Raw genomic sequence first — 17159 nt, 5'->3', positions numbered from 1 at the left:
AATGCAATTTTCAGAAAACATCGAGTGCTGTAAATATGTAATCTACACACCTTCTTGGCTTGTCTTCAGTATATACATTTAATTTATCTGTCTCTGTATATGAGGCTTCCCGCTGGGGTCCTGCATTATGGTACTTTCCAGAATTTGAAAGCAATTTTAAATTTTTTGAATTCAAATAAAATATAAATTTTTGCATTGGTTTTCTTACATTTTTATGGACTCTTTCATGGCCGAGGGTAAGTGTTTTGGGGGAGAAGGAGGGAAAGATACATTTTGAGCTAAAACCCAAGAGTGGAAATGTGGAAATACCTTTCTTAAACTGCATTGTCTTGCTCCTGACACATGTTGGGCACCCCCGGCACAAATGGTGGTGGAGTCTAGATCGGCTCAGGACAGAAACCTGGGGAGAATAATCAGGACAAAGGAGCTGCTCCCCTTCAGAGGGGTGGGGGGATTTGGCTTATGACTAAAGTCAGGATGTAAGGATCACAGTCTAAAGGGCAGGTGGACGAGACAGCAGGGGATCTATAGTAGAGAAATGCTGAAGCAAGGAGAGTCATCCAGGTAAGACAGCCACTAAAGCAGAGTTGAGGAGGAAAAGAAAAAATGGACAAGAACTACTACCTTTCTCTACATATTTAGGAGTACCTCCTTTTATGTGGAAATTTCATCCATATTACCTTCGGTTTATTTGAATGCCACTACCCTACATTTTTGCACTGTACCTTAGCTCCCACTGTCCCTCTGGTCAGCCCACTAACATGAGTTAGACCACCTTTCCCAGCTTTAATAAAGGCACCTTGTCTGGGACATAACTTCTAGTGTTTATAGCCTGACCATAGGGAACCAGCTCGGTGGGCCCAGCCCTCCCGTCAGGTTTGATGGTTTGGCTGGAATTCAAGTTCAGGAATTAGACTGTTAAAAAAAAAAACAGGCTTCTGTTGTATTGGGGGAGCAAGGTGACGAATATTAAATCTAAATTCAGAATTCACTCTAGCATACAAACAACTTATAAGGAATAACACAATTTCTGGACACCCCTTAGAGTGAGGAAAGACTTTCAAACATCATGCCAGGACAGGCTTTCATAAACTTAAGAGCATGAAGATCGGGACTGTCCCAAACTACCATGCCTGTGAGACAAGCTACACTGTCCCCGTAAGATTGACATATGCCAACAAAAGAGGGTGCCCTTGACCTAAAGTCAAGTAAGCAACCTAAATCACTACATCATTCACCCCAAAAGAACCACCTATTACTCATGGTCTAAGAAAATCCTATATATTTTTATCATGGACAAAAAAAAAAAGGTGGAAAACATACCTACAAAGTTTCTGTAAGAATAAAACGAAATGAGTAGTAAAACTTTTTAGCTAATGAAAACACTTTCTCAAAAAGCAGAGGGATATTTTAGAAAATACTCCAAAATGAGTTAAATGTCATTAAATAAGCAGTCCCAAATGTTTAGGCACAACACAATTCAGAGGCTCAAAACCTCACAATATAAACAAACACAGCTTGCAAGTAGTGTCACAACAATGTGTGTAAGTTTTTGTGTGAGAAATTAACTTGAGCTGTAAACTTTCACCTAAAGCCCAATAAAATAAATACATGGACACAGCAGAAGAAGTGAAGTGAGAGCTGACAAAAAAAGACGAAAGTATCTTGTCCAAGGGAAAATAGATGCAGAAAAAAAAAAAAAACTATAATAAAGGCCACTAGGTTTTTTAATTTTCTCCTAACAAAAATTAAATAAAGAGGTAAAAAATATGAGAAAGAAAGTGAGACATGGAAGACAGGCTAGGACAAACCAATTTAGGTATAATAGGAGTCCCTGAAAAAGGATTAAATAAGCAGGCTCCTAAAAAAATGGGGCAAAATTAATATCTGTAAAGAAAATTTTAATCTATGCAATGAAAGTCCAACGTTCCAGGGAAATGCATCCTAAAATGGTAAACTCTGAGACATATTCCAGTATGACTATAAGGCTTTAAAGAAAAAGAAAATATTCTCTGGGCCTCCAGGTTAAAAATAAATCCTTTGCAAAGGAAAGAAAATCAGGTCATCATATAATTTCTCAATAGCAAAACAAGAATGGAGCAGTATTTTCAACAAGATAATGAAGGAATCATTGAAGGAAAAAAAGTACAAGCCAAGAATTTTACATGCAGTTATTTTAACATCAACTGAAAAATAGTATTGAATATTCAACAGTTCAGGAATATTCTCACTCAGGATCCCTTCCTGAAGAATCTACTACTAATGGCAGGATGAGTTCAACCCAATCAACTGATAATCGTGGAACTTTGGCAAAAGAAGTTGTGTTCAGCATTGAATATATTGAAATCTAAAATGAAGATGGAGCTAACAATGGAAGAATAATATGTGAATGTCATATGTTCTGACAAAGTGGAAATAGAAATTTCTCATGGGAGGAGAAGGAAAAGAGAAAGGAGAAAGTAGAAAAAGCCAACTGATTGCCAGATAGAGAATTGTTGTTGTTAGTTGCCGTCAAGTCAATTCCAACTCATGGCGAACCCCTGTGGGCAGAGTAGAGCTGCTCCATAGGATTTTCAAGACTGTGACCTTTTGAAAGCAGACCATCAGGCCTGCCTTTCAGGGAACCCCTAGGTGGGTCATAGAGCCAACCTGTCAACTAGTAGTCAAGCACTTAATCATTTAGTGCCCACCAGGGACTCCCAGATGGAAAATAGGTGGGAGTCAACATATCATCTAAAGAAGGGTTTCTCAAACAGTACAATTGACGCTTTGAACCAGATAATTTTTTGTTGGACACCTAGCTGTCCTGCACATTGTAGGATTTTTAGCAGCATCCCTGGCCTCCACCCACTAGATGCCAGTAGCACATATCCTCAGTTGTGACTATCAAAAATGTCTCCATGCATTACCAAATGTCCTCTGGAGAGCAAGCAAAATTATCCTTCCCACCTTGAGAACCACTAATCTAGAGCTAATGAAATAGAGCCTAAGTAGAGAAAAAGAAGACTAAGGGCATTACATAAATAGATTAATATAAAGGTAATCAGTAGAATAAAAATACACACTTTGTTAAATACTAATACAAATATTTTTAAAGGACCCAAAGAATAACACTGTGAAAGAACCAGTAAACATGACAAGTGTGCAAAGTAAATATAACATAAATTAATGTGATAGCTCTGAAACCAAATATATCCATTATATCATTAAATGTAATTGGGTATAATTCACCTATTAAAAAGATTTTCACATTGCCTCATAAAGTAAAACCTAACTCTGTGCTATAACAAGAGGCATACCTAAAATAAAGTGATTCAAAGCAGCAAAAAACAAAGGAATAGGCAAGGGAATAACAGGCATATGCAAACAATAAGAAAATGGGTTATTTATCAGTGCAAGATAAATCATAGATAACAAAAACAAAACAGAAGAATATAAAAGACCTAAACCAAATCATCATAAGGAAGTTTTTGTAAGCATATGTCAAACTCTACAACCCAATATTAGAGAATGCACTTTTTTTGAAGCACATATGAACCATTCACGAAAATCTCCCTCATATGCTAAGAACTCTTTAAAATTCAGAAGAAAGAGACCAAAACACCATAAGCAAGTAATCACATGTAAGAAAAAAAGATATGCAAAAGACCCTTATGTATATGAATAGGTGTTCAATTTCAATCTCCAAAGATATAATTTCTCACATATTAGATCAGCAAAAATTCAAAAGCTAGAGAACGCACTCTGTTGGCAAACATGGGGAAACCGGCACTCTCAGGCACTACTGATCCAACTCCTGGGAGGAGAATTTGATTACAGTTAATGAAATTTCATAATTATTTACTTTATTGAGTTTTACACAAAGTAAAACTCAACTCTGCTCTGTAACAAGAGGCATACCTAAAATAAAGTGATTCAAAATGGCAAAAAACAAAGGAATAGCAGGCATATGCAAACAATAAGAAAATGGGTCACTTGTTAGTCCAAGATAGATCAAGATCAAGGTAACAAAAATAAAACCCATCAATCCTACTTGTAGTAATTTATTCTGAAGATATACCTCCTCAAATAAGAAATAACATGTGCACGAGTTACTCAAGGCAGCATTATTTATAAAAGCAAAAGACCAGAAACAACCTCAATGTATATCAATAGAAGATAGGTTAAGTAAACTAGGGCACATCTATGCAATGAAGTACTATACAACTGTTAAAAAAAAAAAAGAAAAAGAATAAGGAGGGTTTCCAGGAGCTAACAAGGAGTGATTCTCAAGATATGTTATTACCTGAAAAAGACCAAAGGCAGAAGAGTATATATTTTGCTAATTTTTATGTAAGGAAGAAGGGGACCACATTTACAAATCAAAAGCAAAATAAAGCAAATTGCACCTTCTTATGGAGTGGTGAATAACCACACAGAGAAGAATCATTTCAAATGATTTTTAAAATACAGTAATTTAAGAGGATAGAACTAAGGACAAAAAAATAGCAAAAAAAATTATTAAACTATTTTCAGAAATCATATTGGTGAGCAGAGTGTTGGTATTTTATTTTAATGCTGTATTTTGGGATAAAGCAAATGAGTAATTTTGATGATGTCATTGGGAACTGGTATTTTTCTCATGAAACAAAGGAGGTTCTTCTGTTAAATAACCAGTAGACCAGTTGCCGTCAAGTTGACTCAGACTCATGGTGAGTGTGTGTCAGAGTAGAACTGTGCTCCACAGGATTTTCAATGGCTGACTTTTTGGAACTAGATCACCAGGCCTTTTTCCTGAGGTGCCTCTGAATGAACTTGAACCTTCGATCTTTCAGTTAGCAACCTAGCATATTAACCATTTGCACCACCCAGAGACTTTCATGTGTTAGATAGATGAAGTATAAAACTCCGTAGTCCTGAATTTGAATGGAAATCTCAGAATAATTGCATAATGTATTTTACCTTTAAAAGACATGTATGTATGTGCATACATACATATGTATTTCCTAGCTCTGTCTACTGAAAAGGCCTAGGAACAATGAACAATCCAGTTGCAATGAGCACCCTTAACCCTCAGATTATGGTCACTAAATATCATTTCCCAATAAAAGGAACCAGGGCTCTTTGGAGAAATAACTGATCTGGGACAGAAAATGTACAAGATAAACATGTAGCATCTTGTCATCCCAGAAAGCAAGGAAGCTACCAAAGATTGGTAGGGTCATGTCAAAGGAACTCAAGAGCCAACTTCAAGAGGCTCCCACTGGACAAATATTGAGCTATTTGAGCATCAATAAGAATAAGAAAAAGTCAATGGATGAAAATCTATAAGTTTAAATTCATGAGGTCGTAATATTTTTTTGAAAGCTCATTGGTCACCTATGAAGGGTGCTAAGGAACATACTCATTATTTTGATAATAGGTGCATGAAAGAGAAGAAAAGTAAACATTTATCCTGCTTTAACTGTGTGAATTGTGTTTCAGGGAAGTCAGATAGTTGAGGGGGGAAGTTAACCTTTATAGAAGTATTCTGGCTAATAAAAAATTAATTAATTAAAAGGAAGAGAGAACATCTAAATTGAAAGATACTTAAAATATATCAGCCAGCCACAATGTACCACCTTATCTGAATCTTGATTCAAACAGTTTTTTAAAAATTATGAGACAATCCATGAAATGTGAGCACAAACCGGATATTTGATTATATTAATAAGTAATGTATAAATTTCAGGTGTGATAAAGATATTGTGGGTATGTTTATTATTAAAATGTCATTATTATTTAAAAATATATATAGAAATATTTATGGATGAAATGATATGATGTCTGGGATTTGCTTAAGTAATCCTTGGAGGGTGTGGGGGAGAATATGCATGAAACGAAAAGGGCCATGAGTTGATAATTATTGAATTTGGACATTCATTATATTATTTCTCTAATTTTGTATGTGTTTGAAATTTTTCTATAATAAAATGTTTAAAAAAAAACAGTGTCAAGCAATAACCTATATACATATTAGCTTTCCTTGCAAAAAAAAATTTTTAATGCAAGAAAGATTAACCACCATTATCTACAGGAGTTGAATGGGAATGAGATGAAAAGATGAGAATGGGAGCAAAAACCTTGAGAACGTCTCTTTATAGATTTTTAACTTTATATTAAGTACATATTTTACATATTGAAATGTTTTTAAACATGTCTTTAAAAATCCTGAAATTGAATACCATCAGCAACAAATGACCAAAAAGTGTATCAAACTGATAACTACAGAAAGAAAATAATTATTTTAAGTAACTTGAACACAGAATTCTGACTTAGTGAAATAACATTCTAAGAACAAAAAGGACTGAGAAGAAATCTTAAAATTACTTAGTTTATTGTTAATAGTAGTATTGGTATTATAATTTTGAAACAATCTTACATATACTGTACACCCACTCCTCACTTATCAACATGGTTATGGTCCAAAGACAAGGTTATTATGGGAAAATTGGCATTATGCAAAAATGGAGAATGACTGCAACAGATCACAAAATGAAGGATGACTACACCATTACATAAATGCCAAATTGCATCATTACATAACTGTCAAACCACTAAGAATCATGGCCCAAAGCTGACACATAACCTTAACAATCACAGCCAGCATTACTCTTGCCTCACACCTCAGCATTCATTGCTGCCAGATGGACATCGTTAATGAGCAAAATCCAGATAGTAGATTTTTCACTATTGTTACAAATTCAAAATGATGGAAATGAGATAGTAGATAAGTGAGGAGTAGGTGGTGGTGTTGTTAGATGCCCTCGAGTCAGTTCCAACCCCTAGTGTCCCTATGTTGAGCAGAACGAAAACAATCATTGCTATGTTTGAGCACATTGTTGTAGCCACTGTGTCAATCCATCTTGTTGAAGGTCTTCCTCTTTTTCAATGACCCAGGTATGATGTCCTTCTTCAAGGACTAGCCCCTCCTGATAACACGTCCAAAGTGCGTGAGTATTCTGGCTGTACTTCTTCCAAGATGATTTGTTCATTCTTCTGGCAGTCCATGGTATATTCAATATTCTTCGCCAGCATCATAATTCAAAGGCATCAATTCTTCTTTGGTCTTCCTTATTCATTGTTCATGCATATGAGGCAATTGAAAATACCATGGCATGGGTCAGCCACACCTTAGTCCTCAAAGTGACATCATTGCCTTTTAATACTTTAAAGATGTCTTTTGCAGCAGATTTGCACAATGCGATACCTCGTTTGATTTCTTGACGGCTGCTTCCATGGGCGTTGATTCTGGATCCAAGTAAAATGAAATCCTTGACAACTCCAATATTTGCTCCATTTATGATAATTTTGCTTATTGATCCAGTTGTGAGGATCTTTGTTCTCTTTATGTTGAGGTGTAATCCATACTGAAGGCTATAGTCTTTGATCTTCATCAGTGAGTGCTTCAAATCCTCTTCACTCTCAGCTAGGTTGTATCATATGCATATTGCAGGTTGTTAATGAGTCTTCCTCTAATCTTGATGCTGCATTCTTCTTCATATAGTCCAGCTTCTCAGATTATTTGCTCAGCATACAGATTGAATAAGTATGGTGAAAGGATACGACTCTGATGCACACTTTTCCTGATTTTAAACCATACAGTACCCCTTTGTTCTGTTCAAACAACTGCATCTCAGTCTATAAACAGGTTCCTCATGAGCACAACTAAGTGTTCCAGAATTCCCATTCTTCACAATGTTATCCATAATTTGTTATAATCCACACAGTCGAATGCCTTTGCATAGTCAATAAAACACAGGTAAACATCTTTCTGGTATCCTCTGCTTTCAACCATGATCCTTCAGACATCAGCAATGATATCCCTTGTTCCACGTCCTCTTCTGAATCCACCTGGAATTTCTGGCAGTTTCCTGTACAACTTGCAATTGTTTTTTAATTATTTTCAGCGAAATTTTACTTGTGTGTGATATTAATGATATTGTTCAATAATTCCTACATTCTGTTTAATCACCTTTCTTTGGAGTGGGCGCAAATATGGATATCTTCCAGTCAGCTGGCCAGGTAGCTGTCTTCCAAATTTCTTGGCATAGATGAGTGAGCACTTCCAGCACTGCATCCATTTGTTGAAACATCTCAGTTGGTATTTAATCAGTTCCTGGAGCCTTGTTTTTTGCCAATATCTTTAGTGCGTCTTCGATTTCTTCCTACAATACCATCTGTTCTTGATCGTATGCTACCTCCTGAAATGGCCGAATGTCAACCAATTCTTTTTGGTATAGTGACTCTGCGTATTCATTTCATCTTATTTTGATGCTTCCTGAGTTGTTCAATGTTTTGCCCATACCCCAAAACTAAACCCAGTGCCGTTGAGTCTATTCCTACTCATAGTGACCCTATAGGACAGAGTAGAACTGCCGCATAGAATTTCCAAGGAGCACCTGGCAGATTCTAACTGGCGACCCTTTGGTTAGCAGCTGTAGCACTTAACCACTAAGCCACCAGTGTTTCCGTTTTGCACATAGAATCCTTCAAAATTGCAACTCGCAACTTAAATTTTTTTTTAATTAACCTTTATTAAGCTTCAAGTGAACTTTTACAAATCCAATCAGTCTGTCACATATAAGTTTACATACATCTTACTCCCTACTCCCACTTGCTCTCCCCCTATTGAGTCAGCCCTTTCGCAACTTAAATTTTTATGTCACCTCTTTCAGCTTGAGAAATGCCAAGAGTGTTCTTCCCTGTTGGTTTCCTAACTCCAGGTCTGTGCACATTTTGTTAGAATACTTTGTCTTCTCAAGCTGCCCTTTTAAATTTTCTGTTCAGCTCTTCATCATTTCTTCTATTTGCTTTAGCTACTCTATGTTCAAGAGCAAGTTTCAGAGTCCTTTCTATATCCATTTTGGTCTTTTCTGTCCTTTCTTTTTAATGACCATTTGCTTTCTTCATATACGATCCCCTTGATGTCTTCCCACGACTCAACTGGTCTTTGGACATTAGTGTTCAATGCTGGGGTAAGTTAACCATTATCAAATCTATTATTGAGATGGTTTCCAAATTCAAGAGGAATATACTCAAGGTTGTACCTTGGCCCTGGTGGACTGGTCTTAATTTTCTTCAGCTTCAACTTGAGCTTGAAAATGAGCAATTGGTGGTCTGTTCCACAGTCGGCCCCTGGCCATGTTCTGACTGATGATATTGTGTTTTCAGTCACCTCTTTCCACAGATATAGTCGATTTGATTCCTGTGTATTCCACCCAGCATGGTCCACATGTATAGTTGCTGTTTATGTTGTTGAAAAAAGATATTTGCAATGAATAATTCGTTGGTCTTGTAAAATTCTATCATGCAATCTCTGATGTCACTTCTATCACCAAGGCCATGTTTTCCAACTACCAACCCTTCTTATTTGTTACCAGCTTTCTCATTCCAATCGCCAGTAATTATCAAGGCATCCTGATTTCATGTTTGATCAATTTCAGATTGCAGGTGTTAGTTCAAATCTTTGATTTCTTCGTCTTTGGTCTTAGTGGTTGGTGCAAAAACTTGAATAATAATTGCATTAACTGCTTGTTGTGGATTGAATTGTGTCCCCCCCCCCCAAAAAAATCTGTCAACTTGGCTAGGTCATGATTCCCAGTATTGTATGATTGTTTACCATTTTGTTATCTGATGTGATTTCCCTGTGTGTTGTAAATCCTATTGCTATGATGTAATGAGATGGATTAGTGGCAGTTATATTGATGAGATCTACAAGATTTAGATAGTGTCTTAAGTCAACCTCTTTTGAGATATAAAAGAAAGAAGCAAGCAGAGAGACATGGGGACCTCATGCCGCCAAGAACGAAGAGCAGGCATACACATCTTTTGGACCTGGAGTCCCTGTGCTGAGAAGCTCCTTGACCAGGGGAAGATTGGTGACAAGGAACTTCCACCAGAGCTGACAAGAGAAAGACTGCCCCTGGAGCCAATGCCCTGAATTTGGACCTGTAGCCTACTAGACTGTGACAGATTGAATTTCTCTTTTTTGAAGCCATCCACTTTTGGTATTTCTGTTACAGCACCACTAGATGGCTGAGACACTGGTCTCCCTCATAGGTGTATGGATATTATTCTATCACTGACAGTGTTGTACTTCAGAATAGATCTTGAAATGTTCTTTTTGATGATGAATGCAATGCCATTCCTCTTCGAGTTGTCATTCCTGGCATGGTAGACCATGTGATTGTCCAATTCAAAATGGCCATTATCAGTCCATTTCAGCTTGCTAATGCCTAGGATACTGATTTTTATGTGTTTCATTTCATTTTTGATGATTTCCAATTTTCTTAGATTCATACTTTGTACATTCCACTTTCCAATTATTAATGGACATTTGCAGCTGTTTTTCTCATTTTGAGTCATGCCTCATCAGCAAATGAATGCCCTGAAAGCTTTATTCCATCCATGTTATTAAGGTCGACTCTACTTTGAGGAGACAGCTCTTCCCCAGTCATATTTTGAGTGCCTTCCAACCTGAGTGGCTCATCTTCCAGCACTATATCAGACAATGTTTCACTGCTATTCATAAGGTTTTCACTGGCCAAGTTTTTTTTAGTAGATTGCCAGGTCCTTCTTCCTAGTCTAAGTCTGAAAGCCCCATTGAATCCTGTCCACCATAGGTGAAATACTGGAGGCATAGCTTCCAACATCACAGCAACACTCAAGCCACCAGAGTATGACAAGCCGACAGATGAGTGGTCATAAAATTTAACATATATACATATATTTCCTAGGTCTACCCATTGAAATGGTCCAGAAGCAATGACAACACAGTAGCAATGAGCATGCTAAACAGCCAGGTCTTGGTTTCTAAATACCATTCCCTACTAAAAAGAATTAGGGCTCCTTGGAGAAATGGTTGATTCCATATCTGGGGTAAGTTAAGCAAAAGGTAAGCCCAGAATGTCCTGTGAGAGGTAGCAAGGGAGCAGTCAAAGACTGTGGATTAAGTATTAGATAAAACCATTATCAACCCCCCAAATTAACTATGATAGAAACCTTCCAAATAAAAATAAGGGGGGGGGGGCAAATCACAGAGGAATTTCACCAAAACTTCAAGGAACATATAACCCCTACCTTACTAATTGTTCTGAAGAACAAAAAAAGGAGGAAAACTCCCCAAACTGGTGAAGCTAGGAAAAAATAAGCCTGTTATAGATTGAATTGTGTCCACCAAAAATGTGTATCAATTTGGCTAAGTCATGATTTCCAGTATTGTGTGATATCTACCATTTTGTCATCTGATGTGATTTTCCTATGTGTTGTAAATCCTACCTCTATGATGTTAATGAGGCAGGATTAGATGCAGTTATGTCAATGATGCAGGACTCATTCTACAAGATTAGGTTTTGTCCAAAATCAATCTCTTTTTTTTTAATTGTTTTATTATGCTTTAAGCAAAAGTTTACAAATCAAGTCAGTCTCTCATACAAAAATTTATATACACCTTGCTATATACTCTTAGTTGCTCTCGCCTTAATGAGACAGCATACTCCTTCTTTCCATCCTGTATTCCCATGTCCATTCAGCCAGCTTCTGTCCGCCTCTGCCTTCTCATCTCCCCTCCAGACAGGAGCTGCACGCATAGTCTCATGTGTCTACTTGAGCCAAGAAGCTCACTCCTCACCAGTATCATTTTCTATCTTATAGTCCAGTCCAACTCCTATCTGAAGAGTTGGCTTTGGGCATAGTTCCAGTCTTGGGCTAACAGAAGGTCTGGGGACAATGACCTCCAGGGTCCTTCTAGTCTCATTCAGACCATTATGTCTGGCTTTTTACCAGAATTTGAGGTCTGTCTGCATCCCACTGTTTTTCTGCTCCATCAGGGATTCTCTGTTGTGTTCCCTGTCAGGGCAGTCAATGGTTGTAGCCAGGCACCATCTAGTTCTTCTGGTCTCAGGCTGATGTAGTCTCTGGTTTATGTGGCCCTTTCTGTCTCTTGGGCTCATAATTACCTTGTATCTTTGAGGTTCTTCATTCTCCTTTGATCCAGGTGGGTTAAGACCAATTGATGCATCTTAGATGTCCACTTGCTAGTGTTTAAGACCCCAGATGCCACTCACCAAAGTGGGATGCAGAATGTTTTCTTAACAGATTTGATTATGCCAATTGACATAGATGTCCCATAAAACCACGGTCCCCAAATCCCTGCCCCCGCTATGCTGGCCTTCGAAGCATTCTGGGAATTCTGGAAACTTCTTTACTTTTGGTGTAGTCCAGTTGTGCTGACCTCTCCTGTTGTCTTTTGCTTCACCTAAAATAGTTTCTGCCTACTATCAAATTAGTGAATATCCCTCTCCTGCCCTCCCTTCCTACTCTTGTAACCATCAAAGAATATTTTCTTCTCTGTTTAAACTATTTCTTGAGTTCTTATAATAGTGGCCTCATACAATATTTGTCCTTTTGCAACTGTAAAGTCAATCTCTTTTGAGATATAAAAGAGAGAAGCTAGCAGAGAGGCAAGGAGACCTCATACCACCAAGAAACAAGAGCCGGAGCACACATCCTTTGGACCCAGGGTCCCTATACGGAAACCTCCTAGACCAGGGGTAGATTGAGGACAAGGACTTTCCCCAAAAGCTAACAGAGAGAGAAAGCCTTCCGCTGGAGCTGGTATCCTAAATTTGCACTTCTAGCCTCCTAGACTGTGAAAGAATAAATTTCTCTTTGTTAAAGCCATCCACTTGTGGTATTTCTGTTATAGCAGCACCAGATAACTAAGACAACCCCTAAAAGTGAAAATGAAATGAAATAAATGAACCTAAATGATACATCGGAAACCCTGGTGGCATAGTGGTTAAGTGCTACGGCTGCTAACCAAAAGGTCGGCAGTTCGAATCCACCAGGAGCTCCTTGGAAGCTCTATGGGGCAGTTCTACTCTGTTCTATAGGGTCATTATGAGTCAGAATTGACTAGATGGCAATGGGTTTTTTTGTTTGTTTTTTGGAATGATATATCGGAAAACCTGGTGTCATAGTAGTTAAGTGCTGTGGCTGCTAACCAAAAAGTCAGCAGTTTGAATCCACCAGGTACTCCTTGGAAACTCTATGGAGCAGCTCTACTCTGTCCTATAGGGTTGCTATGAGTTGGAATCAACTCGACGGCAGTGGGTTTGGTTTTGGTTTTAGTAATGATATATCAGGGAGCCCTGGTGGTACAGTGGTTAAAGCACTTGGCTGCTCACTGAAAGGTCATCAGTTCAAACCCACCAGCCACTCTGCAAGAGAAAAATGTGGCAGTCTCCTTCCGTAAAGATTTACAGCCTTAGAAACCCTATGGGACAGTTCTATTCTGTCCTATACAGTTGCTATGAGTTGGAATTGACTGAACGGCAATGGGTAAAGATATATCAAGTAGGTAAATAATTATTTCATATGGCTGTTGACCAATATCCTGTGGTGGGATATATTTTAAGGACAAAAAGAAATACAAAGTCTCCTCCCGTCCAGAGCAAAAAAGAGGGAAGAAAACCAAAGAGTCAAGGAAACACTTATTCAAAGGACTAATGGTCCACAAGAATCATGGCCTCCACTAACCTGAGACCAGAAGAACTAGATGGTGCCCAGCCACCACTACCAATCTCTCTGACTGGGACCACAACTGTAGGTCATGCTCAGACTGAGAGAGAAACATAGGACAAAATTCAAACTCATAGATAATACCAGACTTACTGGTCTTACAGAGACTGGTGAAAACTCCGAAACTATGACCCTCAGGCACACTTCATACTTGGAACTAAAATTACTCCCAGGGATCACATTGTAGCCACATAACAGGCCTATAAAACAAATAATAACACAAGTGATGAATGTACACCTCAGAACAATCAACTATATGAGACCTAAAGGGCAGCATTCTCCCAAAAGCAAAGTTCAGAAGGAAAGTAGGGACAAGAAATCTGGGAGAATGGACACAGAGAACCCAGGAAGGAGGGGGAGAGTGCTGACACATTCGGGGATTTGCAACCAATATCACAAAACAAGCTGTATATAAGTTGTTGAATAAAAAGCTAATTTGTTCTGTAAACTTTCACCTAAAACACAATAAAGTGTTCTAAAAAAATTTTTTTTAATGCAAAAAATCTTAAGCATCATTCAGTTTTATTGTTACTAATAATGTTGGTATTGTAGTTTTGAGACTATGTATAAGATGACTTTTAAATCTCTTACAGGAAAGTATACAAAATCATAAGTGTTCAGCTTAATAAATTTTCTCAAAGTGAACACACCCATGTAACCATTCCTCAGCTCAAAAAGTAGAACATTCCTCAGAATGAATTCTTTTTTTTTTAATATAAATTTTCTAGATCTGATTACTAAAGCAATCACACTTCAGGAGAAATGGGCATAACAAAGGCCCACTGGTTTCTAAGTACTATTGGCTTTGAAATATCATTTCCCAGAAATGTTACCGGCTGGAAATTCCAGGTTCTGCTCGGTGAGTGTCACTTGTATCAGCCAATAAATGAAAGACCAAGGTGGGAGAGTGGAAAGATGCCTTTATGTCATTGCACAAGGAAAGGAAGCCGTTGGAGCTGCTGCTGCCAAGACTGCTCCATGAGAGTGAGGGGAAAAGTTATTTTTAAGGGGCTTACAAGTAGAGAGTTCATACAAGTTATGACAGCAACATTTTTAATCATACTACACAGGTGCCAGGATTTTTACAAGGCAGGCCAAGCAAATGAGCTGGAATTCTACTGCAAAGGTGCGAGGCAGGGCAAACAAGCTGCTGGAGGCCGTGGAATTTTCTACAACCTGGGGACCTCTGTCTTATTCCCTCATTTTCTTTTTTTGGACATTGGTCATTCAGGACCAGTGTCTATTGTGAACTATAAGCTGACTTGGAATTGTTTGGCATGTTCTCAGGGAGGAGGCAAATATTGGACATAGGCCTGAAGAGCTGGCCTTTTTAACCGGGCCACATAGACAGGGATACATTGTATGCAACAGCAGGAGCATATACTTATGACCATTATTAACATTATAAAAGTAACCAATGATTTTAACCATCCTAGGTTGGGTAACCACGAGGGCAGCCAGCTAAAATCAGGACCCAAACCCATCATTAATTTTTCGGTGGTCACATGATCTTGTTATAATTGTTTATCTGCTGAACTCAGCTTTTATTGGTCATGTTCAATCTGTTTAGATGCACTGACTAAAGAGCAAAAACTAGCAATGATATATAAATATACACACATATATACATAAATTCCTCCATAAAAAGCTAACATTAACTCTAAGGCAACATGATTTTGTAGACCCATGGTTTCAATGGAGTTTACTTCAGACTGCAAAGTCTGAATCAAGCTTTTGTTGGTATTAGGTGCTGTCTCAAGCAACAGAGATATATTTTTAATGAACTGGTACAGGGTAAGAATGTCATAATATTTTCCAACCCCAAGCATTGGGAGTAGCACCCTCTATGCCTTTTCCCAAGCACTGTTAATAATATCAATAGTTTGTCTTTTAAATTTATGGATGTTTCTCATGGAATACAGAACCTCTTCTAGGAAGAGTAAATGTATGCCTCCTGCCCATAACCAGCCCAGCATGCATGTGCCAGTAAGATTAGCTGGCCATGTCTTATAGGCTGAATGCCCACACAACCAAAAGAGTCCTTGATGTCTTAATAAGTAGGTTGTAGAGGGAAACTGGAAGACCGTTTTTATAATGCTTTGATTGGTTACATTGTGCCCTAGTTTTTCTGACATAACTGTGCTAGTGCTGTCCCATTTAAAAGAGAGATTGGTATTGAATTTAGTCCATGTTCGGTTAGCACAGACCCAACATTGTATGGTGGACACCGTCCTACTGTTGAGGCATTATGGGTAGGATGCCACTGTATGCACCAAGCTGCTGGATAGTCAGACCTCAAGGTAGTGTATTGGGCTCTGTCTAAGGTTTTGTCTTTGTTTATTAATTGTGCCCCCTCTTCTTTTGGCCAGTAAGTTGGATGATGAGGTGCAGGGATTATGGGTAATCCTTGCCCTACATAGGAAGGGAAGTGCGAACAAATCCAGCAATTCTTGGCCCATGCAGTATGGTTTACAACTGCCTGGTGCAGCCTATTAAGAACATCGAAATCCCAACATGCATTTACATATAAGGCAACTCCTAAGAAAAACTACATCACCTTGTTCATGGTTGATTCTGCTCACTCAAAGGTCTACAGCAATCTAACCTGTTCAAGTAGAGCATGCAGGTATAGGAAACAGAATATTAACACCAAGGTTATTAGCAGTGTTAAAAGTCTTTGGGGGATCTCACCCATGCAGGAAGGTGTAGGGAAAACAAGTACTTAAGATCCTCGACTGGTTCACAAGTTCAGTTCTCACAGTTCTGGAGAGTTTGTTCCTTGGTGTCTGGCAGGGTGGTTTTCTTTACTCAAGTTTGGTGGATCCAAGCTTTTAGTCCATTGAGTGTGACAGCCACGGGTGTAGCCCAGAGGACTTCAAAGGGGTCAGTCCACTTCTGCTGAAGGGAGTTGACTTCCCGTGCCTTTAGAAGGGCCCAACGCCAAGCTGGAATGGATGGAGGGGCACCTATGATTCAGGTGGGCTCCTCAGGTGGGCGTATCTGTGGAAAGAAGACAGAATCACCCAAAGAGACCGCGAGTATTTTGTAACTTGCACATCTCCAACCTCACGGAGGGAGAGAGGTTAGTTAGTCATCACTAAGGCAAACTACACTGGTCTTATTGGGGTTCTCTAATTAAGGCACCTGTATAATAGCTCAAATGGATTGTTTTAGTTTGCTTCTTGGGGCAGCCCAAACCCTCAAAGGGGCCATAGGCAGTGCCTTTGTTCATACCAACTTGGTCTCTTGGCACAGCTTTGCTAGGTGTCTCTTTAGAATTTGGTTAGCCCACTTTCCTTTACCAATGGTCTGAGGTCTCCAGGCTGCGTATAAAAAAATGTAGGTTCCAATTAATGTCTAGGGCAGTCACCACTGATTGCACCACCAAGACCATAAAAGGGGCCCGTTGTCACTGCCAATGGAGACAGGAAGCCCGGATAGAGGGACAATTTTGTTCACAACCTCAGAGACCTTTTCAGTTCTGCAAGGCAAAGCTTCAACCCAGTTAGTGAAGGTATCAATAAAAACTAACAGATAAATGTAATTCTCGGGAAATC

Source organism: Loxodonta africana, chromosome 3 (assembly GCF_030014295.1).
Source record: "Loxodonta africana isolate mLoxAfr1 chromosome 3, mLoxAfr1.hap2, whole genome shotgun sequence".
NCBI lineage: Eukaryota > Metazoa > Chordata > Mammalia > Proboscidea > Elephantidae > Loxodonta > Loxodonta africana.
The sequence above is the reverse complement of the archived record's forward strand: the minus strand, read 5'-3'. Positions refer to the sequence as shown.